Raw genomic sequence first — 12,464 nt, 5'->3', positions numbered from 1 at the left:
TTATCAGTTATCTGAAGCCTAGAGTTGAGATTTCCCAGCCTTTCTATAACTCATTTGCCTAGCATACTCACCAATGTATTTGAGAAATTACTGATTAATGACTTTCCCTGATCCACAGTTAGAATGTCAGCTGAAGCTCAGCGAGTCTCATGAAACAGTGGGGGATAGAATTGAGCAAGGTGGAGGGGTCAAGGGCACCACAAGAAGACCTATAGCATCAGCTAACCATGGGGCCTCACAGAGACTGAAACACCAAGCAAAGAGCATGCAGGGACTGGATCTCGCCCCCCTACACATATGAAGCAGATGTGTAGCTTGGTCTTTGTGTGTGTCCCCTGATAATTGGAGCAGAAGCTGTCTCTGGCCCTGTTGCCTGCCATTGGATCCCCTTCCCACAACTAGGTCTACTTAGTTAGGCCTAGGTGTGAGATGATGTGCTTAGGCCTACTGCAACTGCATGTTCCTGTGGGGTAGTATGTGGGGGTGGGGGAGGGGGAGGCGTTCCAGGGCAGGGTTAATGCACGATAGGGATGTAAGGTAGTAAATTACACACACACACACACACACACACACACACACACACCTAAACGTGTGGTCACTCTGGTGGCCTGGCCATGGTCCTCCATCTATTTGCCTCAAGAATAAAGTGTCTCTTACCGTTTGAGGGAAGGTTGGTCCTGTAAAAGGAGAGAGACGTGAAGTAGATTAGATGTGACGAATCTACTAAGATAGGTTTTTTTTTTTATCAGATCATACCCTTAGTAGGGACAAAGTGGAAGATGGGCCCAGTGAAGTCAAGAAGTGAAAAGTGAAGCCTCTGACAGTGACTTGGGTTAAAGAAGAAATCTCCTTTAGGACTGGCAGGAAGTGCTTGCTTTGGGGGAGGTGGGATGGGAAGGACAACTTCTACACGTTGCCTAAATTATTGTACAACCCTCTGCAGCCAGAGTGAGGGAAAGCCCACATCTAGGCAAGGGAAGGAGTGCATGAGAGGGCCCAGTAGTCTGAGGCTGAGAGGGAGGGAAGGAGAGAGAGGAAAAACAAAGGGAGCTCAGAGGGTGGAGACTGGGCTTGTGACAAGCCACAGTTTGAGCAAGGTTTAGTGAGGGGGTCTGCTGGGGTGCACAGGGTAGGTCTCTCACACCTGAGCATCCTGTCACACAGTCATGAAGGCTTAGCTATAAGGATTACAGAATGCTGGTCTGTATCATCACCAGATTGCAGATACAGCTGATGTGCCATCAGCAAGTCAGTGCTCTCAGGTTGAGAACGGATCTTAAAGAAAAACTGTGTTACAAAGGACGTATGTGTTTTCTGTAGGATACTCTCAACATCAAATGTAGCCAGTTTTGAGGGTACATCCTGTGCTGAGTTAGAAGGAACTATGGCCAACAGACAGAGTTCTCGGGTTGCCACAATGCACCTATCTTGATGTTCCTCCCAGAGACCCTAGCAAGCGAGTCTGGGTTCAGAAGTTATGCCTTCCCATTCGATGGTTTTAAGAAGGAGGTCTCTGGCTGTGGGGTTGGGAATATTTCTTTCTAGGCTCATTTTAGTTTTGAGAATAAAAATCAGATAGGGGTTCTCTGGGCTTTTGATGGAGAGACAGCCCTGAGGGTGGGGTGAGCCTGTCCCAAGGTTGAGTTGCTCAGAGGCCGTCCTGGTCATAATGCCCTGCAGGCTGAATTGCCTGCTGTGCTCTGGTAGAAAAGTCTTCCTGGCCAAAGAGCTCATTAAAACCCCAAAGGGTGTCGCCTCATTCTGATTTTGCCTGACTTGTTGAAGGCATTCGTCAGGCTTCCCACTCCTAAAACATCGGGCCAGGCAGGGAAGAACGGAAGATACATCTCCAATCTTGGGAGGTGTTTAGGTTGGCAATATGACTCTGTAGGAGAGATTTGGTCCAGGGTACACGGCTGCCATCTTCCTTCACTGCCTGCCCGAGTTCTTTGAAGTTTGAGGCCGGCAACGGGTACCAGTTGAGTGGTTTAGTTCGACTGGGGTTGATATTAACTGGGAATGCTCAAGCACTTGGGGGTTCTAGTTCCGTGTCAGACTCCTGAGTAACATGAGGTTTTGTTTTTGCAAGGGGGTTTGTTTTTGCAAGGGAATCCCGAAAGTTACCAAGTTGTTGGTTGGTAGATAGTTGGGGTAAGGGACTAGGGAGCTTGGTGGGGTTTTGTCTACCAGTTTGGTAGGTCTTTCACTTTTGTGGCTTGGAGAAGGGGGGAAAGAAATACCTCTCTCTCTGATTGGGTAAGGAGGTGGAGTAAGGGAAGAGGCAAGTGGAAACTCCTTTGTTTCTTTAATGGAGCCCTGCCCTTGGGTGGGAGAGGGAGGGGCACGAGGGGCAGATGTCTCCTCAGAGGCATAAGGAGGCAGGGGTGGGTAGATGGATTTTATTTCCATTATTAGTTGGGTAAGGGCTGTGAGATCTGAAATAGGGTGGGTTTTTTGTTTTTAGATGATATTAAAGGCAGGTGTATTGAGGAACTGCGAGTTTAGTAGTCCCAAGGACCAAAGCCAGGGAAGTCACTGTGGAGAAAGGCAGGTTAGGGGAGGATGAGAGAATGAGAAAAAGGAATGAGCATGTAGAGAAAGAAGAGGAGAAGAAGGAGAGAGATCAAAGTGATAGGGTGGTTTTTAATACCTTGATCTTTGGGCTCATCTGACTGAGGGGGCTCAGGAGCTGCGTTGCTTTCAGTCTGTCTGTTTTAGACGGCCCTATGCATTGTCGAATTGCAGCTAAGATGGGCAAAGAATCATGGGAGGGTGTTTTTCCTTCTTGGGCATCTCCGTTTTTGATGAGAGAAGCTAAACTGGTCCATGAGTCCAGGCTGTAAATATCGTCAGGGGCCATTCGTGATGAGACACAATCTGAAGGACGTCCTCCCAAAACAAGGAGTCTTGTGGCTATTTTTATTCCATGGGATTTTCGTAGGGCACATATCTTCCTGGCCTGGAGAATCTTTTTATGTAATGATGAGTTGTCCATGACAGAAAAGAGGAGAAACACTTTGCCCAGTGGGAAGGTTCCCTTGGTCTGTTGGCTTTGGGGGATTCCACAGAGGTGCAAACCGCTAAGCCTTCCTGCAGATTTTAGACCTGGCAGCCACCCTGTGGCTTTTAAGTGGCTGCTGCATTACCAGTTTTCTTTTTGTTTTAAGGAGAAGCTAGGGGGCTGGAGAGATGGCTCAGCAGTTAAGAGCACTGTCTGCTCTTCCAGAGGTCCTGAGTTCAATTCCCAGCAACCACATGGTGGCTCACAACCATCTGCAACACAATCTGATGCCCTCTTCTGGTGTGTCTGAAGAGAGTGACAGGGTACTTATTTATATAAAATAAATGAAATCTTTATAAAAAAAAGAGAAGTTATATATAGAGTCTTTGCCAATGCCTATTGTGGGCTGTGGGGGCTAGAGGGACCTTCAGCCAAGGCCAGATCTGGCTAGGAGGCTTCAGTTGCCCCTTCAGCTTGTCCAAATCCATGCCATGGTGCTGACTGAAAGCACAGCAGGAAAGGACAGGTTTCTTGTCTCCAGAGTTGGGGGGGCGGTGGGGGACTCACCTTCCTGCATATCTGTTTGTGCAGTTGTGCCTGTTCCAGCCCCACGTGGTTGCCAGATGTGGGCTTGTGTATTGGAGGCTTTCCACAGAGATTTCTGGCCTGGCCAGGTGCAAGGGTTCAGGCGAAGGGAAGAGAACTTGAGCCAGGAGGGGGCATTGCCTCTGCTGCCTCTGTCCATTAGGGTCACTGGGGTTTCAAACCTCAGCTCAACCAGAAACCAAGATACCTTTCACAGTCCCACAGCCTGTAAGTCATTTTAATAAACCATATATATATATGTAATATATGCATATATGTGCATTCATTGTGTATATGTACATATACATATATGTGCATGTATATAGGTATATATGTAGTGTATACATATGCGTGTATGTGTATATGTAATGTGTGTGTGTGTGTGTGTGTGTGTATTGGTTATTCTTGGTTGTCAACTTGATTACACTTGGAATTAACTAAGACCCAAAAAATGGGACCTCTGAAAGGGATTTTGGATTAATTAGAAGTACAAAAACCTAATTTTAAATAAGATATTTAATGTTGGAAGTCGCACCTTTACTCCCAGTCGTTTGATCTGGGAAACCTACCTGTAATATAGGCCACACTTTCTTCTAAAAGCTTATACAAGCACATGGAGGAAGTATACTCTTGCTATTTCCCTGATTACTCTGGCCTTGTTAGCAAGCCCATTCCTTCACTGTTATTAGCGCCTACCATTTCAGGATTCTGAAACTGAAGACCACCAGAAACATCCAGTATTGTGGACTGAGCAATATCTGGATTCTTGGTCTTCCCATTCATAGGCAGCCATTGTTGGATTAGCTGGACCCCAGCCTGCATGTCTTCCTTGCAAATCACCTTTCTATATAAAGAGATCATTCTATATGTTGTGTTACACTAGAGAACCCTGACTAACACATTTGTCATGTGTTTAAGACCATGTAGGTTTCAGAAGTTAACCTCTGGTTCTTTTTTTCGGAGCTGGGGACCGAACCCAGGGCCTTGCGCTTCCTAGGCAAGCGCTCTGCCACTGAGCCAAATCCCCAACCCCTAACCTCTTTTTTTTTATGTGACCAGTAGAGGCTCATTAGTGGTAATATTCTGGGCTTCAAAGGTCAAAGTGTAAGTCTGTGTGGTTTCCATTGCAAGCACTATGACTCATCCTGCTCCTTACAAAATGCCTGTTGTCCGTGTCTGTGTGGATGTCTGACAGATGAGTTCGGGTCATCTAACAGAGGAAGCCTGGACACAGGGATCAGTAGGGTGGAGTCCAAGTCCTGGTTGTCCACCCTGTCTCAATTTAGTGTTCCCATGGTTGGCTCTCTACAGCATACTGCTGTTCAACTGCATTTTGGAGATGGTACCTCACCCTTCTAGCTCACAAATAGAAAACATGACAGGAAAGTCACTGTTGTAGAAAGAACTGAGTCTAGAGGGGGCAGGGCAGGAGAGCAGGCTTGCTTCCTGGTCTACTCTGCCGTGAAGTTGAAGCAAGTGAGTGAGGACCCTGGTTCTTTTTATCTCTGGTGCACCCCGCTGTCATTTTCAATCAACGGGCAAGGATGATGGTTCAACGGTACCAGAGTCAGTAAATGGGATTCACCACAGGAAGAGAAGGAAGGGCAAAGTTTCATGACCCGTCAACAAATGTAGAAACTGAGAAGGTGTCCAAACTTAACACACTTTCTGATGTCAATAAACCAGGAATGGAAAGAATATCTATACCGCATTCATGTGTGAGTACACACACAGTGAGAGAGAGAGAGAGAGAGAGAGAGAGAGAGAGAGAGAGAGAGAGCTACAATTCCAACATAATTAAGAGTGAAAAGTTGAAACCAGGCAGGTACCCACTGTCACAACTTGTAATCAACATGACATTTGGAGTCATAGCTCATTGGGGAAAAAAAACAAAGAAGGGAAGAAAGACAAAAAGAATGAAAGAAGGAAATAAAGAAAAAAAGAAAGGAAACAAAGAAAGGAAGCAAGGAAGAAGAGAACTAAAGTGCACCCAGACTAGAAGTGAAGAGGGTAAGTCTCCTTGCTTATGACCATGGTGAATCTGGCAAATGAGGTTAAGGGTAATAAACTGAGTACAATGTTGTGGGATAGAGAAATCGGCAAATAAAAACATCAGTTTCCTGTGCATACACTCACACCTAGGGTGTGAGTATCCAAGTCAGAGAACTGCTTCACGGTCAGCGACAGCAAACATCTCAGCCAATGGGTGAAAGATCTGAGATGGAGAACTGCAGAGGGATGAAAGAAACTGGAAAGGACACATCCTGCGGCCACTGTTTGTAAGAATTGTAGATACAGTGTTCAAAATGATAAACAGGCTCTATGTGATCTCTCTTAAGGTCTACATTGAAAAAGGATAAAAATAATCTACCTTCACACAGAGATATGGACGTCCCTGTATAGCAAAAACACTTCTTATTTTCTATATTTATTTTACTGTATGTGTATGAATGCTTTGCTCCTACGTGTGTCTATGCACTACAGCGTTGTGGATAATTCTGAGCTGCCACGTGGTTGCCGACCATGTGACTGACACGTGAATCCAGTGTTCACCACAATGTTCTTAATGGCTGAGCCATCTCTCCAGCTGCGTTCAAACTATTTTGAGAATGAACAGAGCAGAATTTATCACATTCTTTGATTTCAAAGAATACCCAAAGCTGTAGTAATCCAGACATCATGACATAAAACATGGACTAATAACGGAACAGAACATGGAGCCCAGAAGTAGGCCTGCATAGTGACCTCTAATAGAGGTGCCAAGGTTAAGCAGTGGCGGGGGGGGGGTGATATTTCTTCCACAAGGGCCGCTGGGAAAACTGGCCAAAAGCCTGTGAAAGGCTAAACCTCAACCTTACAGTACACGTCATAAAGCATCCTCAGATGGCCTGAGGACTTAAGTGTAAAATCAGAAACTGAAAAACTACTATAAAAAGTATAAAGGAAACAATTTGGTATTTATCTTCATAATTATATTTGACACCACAAAATGCACGGACAATAGCAGCAAAGACAAAAACAAAAACATCAAATTATAAAGGCAGAGGCAGAGGGAGAAAACTATTAATAGAGGGCACAGCACAGTGCTTCACAACTGTGATCTCACCACTCCAGGGGCCGAGGCAGGCAGGTCTCTGTGAGTTTGAGCCCAGCCTGGTCTACATAGTGAGTTCAGAGCAGCCAGGGCTACATAGTGGAACCTTGTCTCAACAAACAAACGGAAAACAAACCAATAGTGAAGGAGCAACCCTTCATGCCCACCTACCTTCCTTAGACAGCCCAGGCCCATGTGCATGAACGTGATAACGTCCACAGTGGGCCGGGCCCTCCCACATCAATCATTAATCAAGAAAATGTCCACAATCAGTTAAACCAATCTAATAGAGGCAATTCCTTAATCAAGGTTCCCTCTTCAATAGTGACCCCAATTTGTATCAAATTGGCTAAACATAACCAGGACAGACACTCTGAACTGAAACACAGGAAGCAAATTCTTGGAGAGACTCACATCTCTGAAAGGGAATGGGATCCTTTTATACCAGTAAAATATTATCTGGCCTTGCTCCTTAGCACAACTTAGTTCTAGCACCAGAGACCACATGGTGGAAGGAGAGAATGGACTTTCACAGGTTGTTGTCTGACTTCCCACACACCAAAGTAGGCACACATACATGCACATGTGTGGGCATGACCACACACACACACACACACACACACACACACACACACACACACACACTGACTTACAAATAAATAAATGTTGTTTTTAAAGGAAAGGAAATAGGAGAGAATGCAACCCTATCTTGAAAAGCAGCCTAGGGTTGGAGAGATGGCTTAGTGGTTAAGAGCACTGACTACTCTTCCAGAGGTCCTGAGTTCAAATCCCAGCAACCACATGGTGGCTCACAATCATCTGTAAGGAGATCTGATGCCCTCTTCTGGTGTGTCTGAAGACAGCTACAGTGTACTCATTTACAACAAATAGAAAAGCAGCCCAGAAGCTGCTGCAATATGGAGGTATGCAATAGGGAGAGCTGTAAATCACCTTGAAGAACATCTTAATCAGTATTCTATGCTGGGAACAGACACCACAACCATGCCAACACTTGTATTGTCCAAACAAGTTGTTTGAAACTTGAACTGTAACAAGTCCCCATCATTTGTTTCTCATACAACCCGAATGATCATGGCAACCCTTGTATGGTATAAAACACTTGTGTGGTTCACACGGTTCCATTCTCTGATGGCTAAGCATTCAATTATATGAGCCCATGAGAGCCATTCATATTCAAACTACCACAAAGGGAGACTGTGAATGTCTGAGAACCAGTATGAGACGAGGATTTGCTTTGCGGAGAGGACCAATTTCTGGACACACAGAGAGATAAATAAGGAGACATTAAGTGAGCCCTCAAATACTGTTTGACTACCATATGTTTGTCTTTATATAGAAGGGTAAACAGGGATTTGAGTTTAAGCCAAAAATAGTCTACAAAATCTTCCAAAGAGGGGAAAAATGGTCTCTAAAAAATCCTCAAAGCCAAGTTGTTCTTTAGGAGACCAAGAGATTGGAGGAACAGACTTGTATCATTGAACTAGTGAGAGTTTGGCTTCCAGTTCAACAAATTTCCTTCTGCTCAGACCATGAGAACTCTCTGAAACAAGCTTGTGAGCACCTCACTTGCACACGCTCCTATCATGACTCATACAGAGACACTTACCAAATATTCATTCCCAGAACAATTGCAAAGTTGTTTCCACACAGCCAGTTAGGACTGCCCAGGAACTCTCTCTGTCTTACTACCCTCCATGCTACATGCAGTAATGGCTGTTGACCCTAGAAATGGGTCTGTCTGAGAAGAGGTTTGGTGGCCTGGAACTCTAAATTACCTTCATTAGTCAGGTTCATGATATCCCAGGATACAGACTAAACAGTGTCTTTGAGATTTCTCTGGTGGCATAAAGAGCTAATTACTTTCAGACCATTAGTCTGGAGGCCTTAGGATGTCACCCCAAGACCTCTCCAAGCAGACATCTTCAGCTACCCATGGAATGCTCCATTTAATACCAGAAGCCACAGAAGAAAGAGAGGCCAATGGCTACAAAAGTGGAGTTCACCTACCAGGCCACCAAAATGTTCTGAGGAGGATGAGCCCATGTGGTGGGGGATAAAAGCATATAACAAACATCTATATCACCCCATGCAAGAGTCAAGAAGATGACTCACAAGGTGGGGAAGAAAAGATGTAAGATCAGGGAGGGTGGAATGATGGGAAATGCTATTTTCAACCTTGACTTTGCTGCTGCTCTGTTGAACTCTCAGTAGCTTTGAGATCTTACAAGATCCCTGCACAAGAGCAGGCCTGTCAATCATCTCTTCATGGATCCAGAGGGCATTATGGAGCTCTTCGATCCTGAGAATATATCTGCATTAGCTAATTAGTTAATTAATTAATAGTCCTGGACCTGGGGACACATTGTGCTTACTGCTGCTGTCACTAGTAAGGAGCCCATGTTTCTGCAAATGACTCTTCACCCGTGCTTCTATAACCACAAATGAAGCCACTGGGCCACAGAAATTTAAAAAGCAAACATGAAAGTAGAGGATGAGTCAATGGGAAGAGGAAAGAGGTGGAGGATGTGGGCAGCGGGCATGCGAGGTGATTGAAGGGTTTATATGACCAAAATACCTTATGAACACATATATGAAAACATCACAGTGTAACTGATTATGATGTGTAATCACTGTGGTAATGCACTGTTGGGGGATTGACTAATTGTTACTTTCAATGTGTATGTGTGTTTTGATTCTGGGTCTGTGTGTGTACATGACAAGTGCACCTGATGCTTGAAGAGACCAGAACTTGGCATGGATTGCCTGGAAGTGGAGTTTCAGAGGGTTGGGAGTACAGAAAAACTGAACCTAAGTCCTCTCGAAGAACAGCAAGTGCTCCTAACTGCTGAGCCTTCTTTCTAGTCCTCTAATAAATTTCAGAACAGAACAATATAGCCTGAATAGTATTAAACACAGGGCAAGTCCTACAGAAGTCTTCACAATAAAGTTGAATGTGTCAGAATCAAAAAGCTGAACCCATTAAAAATGACTGTGTTTGTAATGACCACTTATGATATCATTAATAAAGATGTACCATGGGGGCTTAGTGAGAGGGGCTCATAGTTCCTTCTAACAAAAATTCCAGGTAATTTAGCAATATCTAAAGGAACTGATAAATATATAAATATAAAGTATTGCTATGCAGTTTTATGACAACTTGATGTAAGATAACAATCATATGCAAGAAGAGACCCTTGGTTTTAAAATGCTTCCACAAGATTAGGCTGGAAGCAAGCCTGTAGGGCATTTAATTAACTAGTGATCAATGGGGGCAGGTATTGCCCATTATGGTGGTCCTTTTCTATAAGAGAGCAGGCTAAACAAGCCATGAGGAGAAATCTAGTAAGCAGCACCCACCCATGGCCTCTGCACCAGCTCCTGTTTCCATATTCTTGCTGTCTTTGAGTCTTGTCCTGAATTCTTTCCAAGAACAAATAGTAGTTTGAAAGTGTAAGCCAAGACTTGGGACTTCCATCTCAAGTCCCTTCCAGAGCCATCTAGGAGATGCTAAAACTAGTAGGTGATTTTTCCGAAATGGTTCAGCCTTGGATTAAGATATATGGTGGATTAACTCCTTCAGGCAAGGCCCAGAAGAATTTCATTTTAGGAAAGATTCCTTCTCTCAATATGTTTTTCTTCTTATTATTAAACATACAAAACCATCGCTAGGTATTTGCCCGCCCTTTTGAGCAGGTCTCTGCAGAACAACAAAATGTACTGTCTTGTAGTGATGCTATATAGAAAAATAGATGACTTCTTAATTCTTAATGATGGTTCAACAAGAATTCCTAAATTATATTAGCAATTATTAATCTCTTTTGTAATAGGACTGCTATTAAATGTTTTCTGATATCAAAACTGCAATGAGAACGTTGAAGTTCTTTAGTGTCATGAGTTAATTGCTTCTGGGATAGCAAGCAGATATCTACTACTTGCAGCACATTTCAAGAGGCTGCAAAACCTTTAATCAAAGGTCATAAATATGGAACTAAGGATTTACTATAGTGTAGAGGGCCGCTATAACATTCGCCACCACAAGATGGCGCTGGCTTCCACTGCGCCCCACGTGGAAGGCCAGGATAGCTTCCGCCATTACAAGATGGCTCTGGCCTCCGCCGCGCCAGCCGACTTCCTTTCAGGAAGTTAACTGTGTGCGCATGTGCAAGAGTGCCTTCGTGCCAGGTCTTTGCCTACTCCGGGGCGTGCCTAATGAGATCATGGGTAAGCGACCAATCAGGTGTGGATGCGCCGCGCTAGGGTGTATATAAGCCGCGCCATGCGGGCGCACGGGGCTCTCCTTAAGATTTAATAAAAGTTTTGGCTGTAGCAAGGATCCATATGTCCCCATGTGTTTTCTTGCTGGCGAGAGGTTATGCGTGGGACACTGTAGAATCAAGGACAGAAGATAGAATATCGACTGGGTTTATCTACATAAAACTTGACTAATACTTAGTCACAAAAGTTATGTCTTTTAATTCTCCATGACTCTGTATAGCTGATGACAGATATTCAATGTTTGGCCAGATAATTACTCCTAATGGACATGTGTGTAAACATTTTCTGTTGTAAATGTATTAGATTTATGGTTTGAACTTATGTGTAAACTTGTAATGAACTTTTTTTTTTAAGCATTTACTGAACACAACACCATTTTTCCTTTTACACAGCAAAGTTGTTAGTTTCAAATTAGCTGAGCCATTAGGACTGTCAATTGCCGTGAAATCAAGTGATTCTACATGTCAAACTCAAGTAGACGACATCAAGCAATATATAAGTCACTGATAGGCCCGGGTGCGGTCAGCAAGTTACTAAGCTTATTAAAGTCACATAAACGGCTTGACAAGAGTTCACCATAGGATGACATCACTGGCTCGCAGTAAACCACGATGAATTACTAGACTACAGCTAGGTAGCTCCTCTGCCCCGAGGACTGCAAGGTGCGATGAGCATTAGAGGACAGGGTCCTGCTGTAGGTGAAGGCCAGACTTTTCTCCAGCTATGTTCTTCTGAAAAGACTGGTTAGGAAAGCTTGCAGGGAGAGGTCCCCTCATCTCTTCATCTACCAATTACTGAGCAACAACAACAAAAGTCATGCACACATTTTACAATACCTGATGGAAAAAGAGGTGCGAAGCCTGCCTGTGTCCTCACCTAGCAGGCCTGCCTCTTCACGCCTTCACTTCTCTGATGAGGCTACTCATCCCATCATTCACCCCTAAAGGAAAGCTGGGAAGCTGTAATTTAGCAGCATTCGCCCCTGCAGTACATCAACGATACACTCCCCCAAACCTTCAAACGGCTGTCCCTTCCCTACACATTAACACAGGGTACACTCTACAAACCTAGGACTAGAGACCACATTTTACTTTACATTTGTAGTAGTCAATGTATCGGCATTGTCACTGTAGGGTTTGTTCCAGATCCCAGGCTTGAGAAAGGGGCTGCTGTACGCCTGGCCCATCTCTGGCAGGTCTGCTAGAAACTTCAAAGAAAGCCCCTCAGTGTATGTACAAAGCGAGGGGCTGTCAGAGGATATCCAGAATGGAGCTGTGCACTTTCAAAATGGGAGTGAGCACAGCTTAGAATCTGAACTGAAATTAGTTCACAGAGCCAAAGGCAGAGTTGAGGGTTTTCCTCTTCCCTATCACTGTTGCAGTCATGAGAAGAGTGCACGTCTGTGTGCACTGACATCCGGGTAGCTGATAAAATAAATACACTTCAGATTTTTACAACCGTCATGAGGCACAGATACTTTAACCCACC

The sequence above is a fragment of the Rattus norvegicus genome, chromosome 1, assembly GCF_036323735.1.
Source record: "Rattus norvegicus strain BN/NHsdMcwi chromosome 1, GRCr8, whole genome shotgun sequence".
NCBI lineage: Eukaryota > Metazoa > Chordata > Mammalia > Rodentia > Muridae > Rattus > Rattus norvegicus.
Note: the sequence above shows the minus strand (reverse complement) of the source record.